Source organism: Moschus berezovskii, chromosome 9 (genome assembly GCF_049115385.1).
Source record: "Moschus berezovskii isolate FMDL1 chromosome 9, NW_MosBer_1.0, whole genome shotgun sequence".
NCBI lineage: Eukaryota > Metazoa > Chordata > Mammalia > Artiodactyla > Moschidae > Moschus > Moschus berezovskii.
The window spans coordinates 77563177-77568615 of record NC_142468.1 but is presented as its reverse complement, the minus strand read 5'-3'; the positions used below and the strand labels follow the sequence as shown (position 1 = coordinate 77568615).

The window sequence follows — 5439 nt, the reverse complement described above, 5'->3', positions numbered from 1 at the left end:
TTCCTCTATTTCTTTGCATTGATCTTTGAGGAAGGCTTTCTTATCTCTCTTTGCTATTCTTTGGAACTCTGCATTCAAATGGGTATATCTTTCCTTTTCTCCTCTGCCTTTTGCTTCTCTTCTTTTCATAGCTATTTGTAATGCCTCCTCAGACAACCATTTTGCCTTTTGCATTTCTTTTTCTTGGGATTGGTTTTGATCACTGCCTCCTGAACAGTGTCATGAACCTCCATCCATAGTTCTTCAGGCACTCTGTTTATCAGATCTTACCCCTTGAATCTACTTCTCACTTCTACCTATAATCATAAGGGATTTGATTTAGGTCATACCTGAATGGTCTAGTGGTTTTCCCTACTTTCTTCAATTTAAGTCTGAATTTGGCAATAAGGAGTTCATGATCTGAGTGGCAGTCAGCTCCCAGTCTTGTTTTTGCTGACTTATAAGGCTTCTTAGTTTGGGTAAATATCAACAAAACTAACTTTCTTAGTGTTTCTGGTAGGTCTCAATCAGATGAATTTTATCCATAAATATGTTAATGATTGTCTATAAATTTATAAGAGTTTTGCAACTGTCAAATTAAGTCTGTCCATAATGTTGCTTAAGAGCCCATGTCACTTATATGTGATATAATTTTTAATGTTGTTTAGCTATGGATAATTTTATTTATGGAAATCCATACTTTCAGTATGGATAAGTTTCTAAATGACTAAACCTGTGTGTGTGTGTGTGTGTGTGTGTGTGTGCATGCATTTAATACACAATCAGCCCAGAGTAAGTGCTTCCTTAATGTGAGTTCTTATCTTTAAAATTACACAGGCTAATCTCATTTGGATTGTCCAATAGCACTAGGAAGGAAAGTGCTGTTTTCAACATCTATGACTTAAGTGGTACTTCACCATGATCCCTCATATCCTACCTTTCAAATCAATATAGCCAATGAAGGTGGAAAGAATACTAAAGATAAGTTTTCCTAGAGGAAACAAAGTCTATGAAAATGAATCTGGGAAATAGAGCCTTTGCTTCAATAGAATCATATTTTATCTTGAATTTTTTTTCTTTTCCTTTGATGCAGATTTCCAACTATCAGTCAGGACGATGGATGTGGCGAACGAGTCTACAGTTTCTGATTTGTTTTGCTAGGACTCTCTAAATCCTGGAAGCTACAGACATTTTTCTTCGTGGTGTTTTCGCTGTTTTATGTGGCGACAATGGTGGGTAATAGCCTCATAGTCATCACAGTGATAGCCGACTCTCATCTGCACTCCCCCATGTACTTCCTGCTCACCAACCTTTCCTTCATTGATATGTCTCTTGCTTCCTTTGCAACCCCTAAGATGATTACAGACTACCTCAGTGGACACAAAACCATCTCCTTTGATGGCTGCATCACCCAGATATTTTTTCTACACCTTTTTACTGGCACTGAGATTATTTTACTAATGGCTATGTCTTTTGATAGGTATATTGCAATATGCAAGCCTCTCCACTATGCTTCAATCATAAGTCCCCAGAAGTGTGTGGCCCTTGTGGTGGCTTCCTGGGTTGTAGGAGTCATGCATTCACTGAGCCAGGTCATATTCGCTCTCACATTGCCATTCTGTGGTCCCAATCATGTAGATAGCTTTTTCTGTGACCTTCCTGTGGTGTTCCAACTAGCATGTGTAAATACCTATGTCCTGGGCCTCTTTATGATCTCAACAAGTGGCATCATTGCCTTGTCCTGCTTTATTCTTTTATTCAGTTCTTATGTTATTGTCTTGGTTACTATCAGAAATCGTTCTTCAAAAGGAACGTCTAAAGTTCTTTCTACCTGCACAGCTCATTTCATTGTTGTCTTCATGTTCTTTGGGCCCTGCGTCTTCATCTATATGTGGCCACTAAGCAGTTTTCTGATAGACAAGATTCTATCTGTGTTTTATACCATCTTTACTCCCATTCTGAACCCAGTAATCTATACTTTGAGAAATCAGGAAGTGAAAACAGCCATGAGGAAACTGAAGAATAAGCTTCTAAATTCTAACAAGGCAACTCCATTGCAATATTTTTAGTTTTAACATCTAGTTTTATTCCTGGGTATTAATTGCCACATTTTTTTTGTGTACACAGTACACATTAGGCTTTTATTTCTCAAGTTATTATCAACTTGAAACTGCCAAAATTTGTGAAATCACAAGTTCATGTTAAAACTATCCTCATACATGTATTTTAAATACATTTTAAATTTCAGAAAAGCAAGCTGGCAGAAGCAAATTTTTCCAGATGCAAAGAATATCTATAAAAATGTCAAGAGTGATTGCTTCAGTTAGGAAATTCAATATTAGCATTCTATTCATTGGAAAAGAGGAATAGAAAATGAGAAGAGGAAGTATTGATCAAAAGATAGCTAGAAGATAACGACATTTACATACAACTAACAACTGAGTTACTCAGAGAACTCTAAAGTATGACAAAATAGTAAATTTCTGTATGCCTTACAAATTCAATACTGCTGTAGGAGTAGCCTCTGATCAATCAACAACGATTATCTATGCACATTCCTGACATTACTACTTAACATTTAAACAAATTTGTGAGTTCTGTTAGAGAAAGTCTGAGTATATTTTATTATAAATGTTGATGAAGTCCAAAGTGAGTGCTGTAAGTAGACACTCACTTTTAGCTAATAAGAAACACATTCATGATAACTCCTTCTCATAATACAGACTGAAAAAAGAGGCTAGAAAATTCTGCCAGTAGAAGATATTATGAAATGAGTTTCAAAAGAGTACACTTTGCTTCATACAGAGCCTAATGTCAGTTTAATGCCTGGAAAGTTGAAACTGGAATGAAATGAAAGATACAGTATATGACAGTGAATTAATGGAAAGTTTATGCTTTTCTGTAAAGTATTATATTGTTTTACACTTTTGTTAAATTGCTTCTTCCTCTTAATATTTGGATGCAAAAATAAGAAACTTGTGATTAGTAATACATTGTCAATATAATACGTATATTTCTGTCAGGAAAGTTTTTTGTTTTGTTTTTTCTAATACTTTTAAGTAAGTGCTAGGTTCTAAGAGTCGGACACGACTGAGCGACTTCATTTTTACTTTTCACTTTCATGCATTGGAGAAGGAAATGGCAGCCCACTCCAGTGTTCTTGCCTGGGGAATCCCAGGGACCGCGGAGCCTGCTGGACTGCCGTCTGTGGGGTCGCACAGAGTCGGACACGCCTGAAGCGACTTAGCAGCAGCAGCAGCAGCAGCAGGTTCAAATAGACTGAAGGTACACAAGGTATCATTCCCACCTGCTGGCAGATACTGGAAATGCAGGCGTTGAAAGTCATGGTATCTCCTGGATGCTTTACTTTGCAAATCATTGGCTTGCTGCTACTGCTGCTGCTAAGTCACTTCAGTCGTGTCCGACTCTGTGTGACCCCATAGACGGAAGTCCACCAGGCTCCCCCGTCCCTGGGATTCTCCAGGCAAGAACACTGGAGTGGGTTGCCATTTCCTTCTCCAATGTGTGAAAGTGAAAAGGGAAAGTGAAGTCATATCTGACTCCTAGCGACCCCACGGACTGCAGCCTACCAGGCTCCTCCATCCGTGGGATTTTCTAGGCAAGAGTACTGGAGTGGCTTGCCATTGCCTTCTCTCAATCACTGACTTAGTTGATGGCAAATCTTAAAGAATTAACTGTTATTTGGAATTTACTGAATTATACTTATAAAATATGGTGTCCAATATATTATCCAATTTGTATTTACAAGAAGAAAGATCAGTTACCACCACAGTGTTTGATAAATATCAAGTTGTTATTCTTTCCTGGCATTATTGAACAAACAGTGAAAACCAAGAATTATATATGCATTAAATACCACTAACAAGAGGGAATTTAAGAAAATGAAATTCTTAACTTTTCATTTTAAGCCAAATGATGAGAAATATGATTTTCTTCCTTAGTGTGTGTTTTTAATTTTATTAATTAAAATATTAAACTAGGGGATGCTTACAGTTTAAAAGTGTGATATTGTGTTTAAACTAGGCATTTTTGAAATTGTTGACTAAAATCATCTGCAGTATTAACACAAGAATAAAATGTGTCTATAGCTGCAAAGTAATAGCTTAATTCTATTTGAAATAGGGATACAGATGGACAAATTTTGGTTGTATGCATAAATTTTCTCTGTTTCAGTTACATGTGCAAATATGTTCAGGATTAAAGAACTCATTTATATAGAATTGAACTCATTTATATAGAATTTTTCTATCTGTTGTTTTAGAAATGCTCCAAGTAATGCTTTCAAATAATATCTTTATTTGAATAGGAATTATGTTTTTAAATGAACTGCTTTTTGAAAGGTAAAACTGTGGAGTCTTTTTAAAGGGATGTCGTCAATCTTCAGTGCTTATGTGGATAATTCTAAAACCCAAGGGCATTTGCCAAACTCTCAACAGTATAACTCATCAGCAGATAACTCTGTAAGGCAAGTCAATAATGAGATTGAGTAGTTGGATTGATAGTAGGTTTTTCTAGCTGAGAATGAAAACGACCATAGATAGCTTCTGGACAACTTCCAAATATAAAGAGAACTACCACTTTCTCTGATTGCTCAGCGTGAGGAGTCATCATACAGGATACTTCTACACATTACATAAACACTAAAAACTTAATTAGGAGCCACTGGTGGATTATTTTATTGCCGTGTCTCCTCAACATGCTGCTGACACTCTTTAACCAAGGGTAAATACAGTCTAGTGGCCACAGGCTCCTAAAACAGGTAAGATGGTGCCATTTGCCACTAGGGTATCTAAAGGCAGAAACAATGTTTTATAAAGCAGGCTAGATGAAGAGAAACCAGTATAAACATACCAGGTTGCTGATAGCTTTAAATGATCTGAATTTCCAATAACACATTTAAGGGAACATCAGGACATGGAGAATTTACAAGAAGAGTATGTTGACAAACAACTTCATATTCCCTTAGGTGTTTGGGAAGCTTGGCAATACCAAACCTATGAGTTCTTAAAAACTGTAAAAGCTGTTTAGTACAATTAAGCAATATTATCAAATGCAGGTGAAAAAAAAAACTGTAAAAGTCATGTCTAGATGAAATGACAAAATGTAAATTGGAAAACACTAAGGAATTGGATATAAAGGAAAGTTATGACCAACTTAGATAGCATATCAAAAAAGCAGAGACATTACTTTGCCAACCAAGGTCCGTTTAGTCAAGGCTATGGTTTTTCCCGTGGTCATGTATGGATGTGAGAGTTGGACTGTGAAGAAAGCTGACCACCGAAGAACTGATGCTTTTAAACTGTGGTACTGGAGAAGACTCTTGAGAGTCCCTTGGACTGCAAGGGGATCCAAGCAGTCCATTCTAAAGGAGATCAACCCTGGGTGTTCATTGGAAGGACTGATGCTAAAGCTGAAAGTGCAATACTTTGGCCACCTCAT

The 5439-nt window shown here is 36.8% G+C and overlaps 1 pseudogene; it reads left to right on the top strand.

Moving 5' to 3' along the window:
- The first annotated feature begins 1095 nt into the window (after positions 1-1095).
- Positions 1096-2048, top strand: LOC148776531 (olfactory receptor 4K2-like; annotated as a pseudogene).
- The last annotated feature ends 3391 nt before the right edge of the window (positions 2049-5439 follow it).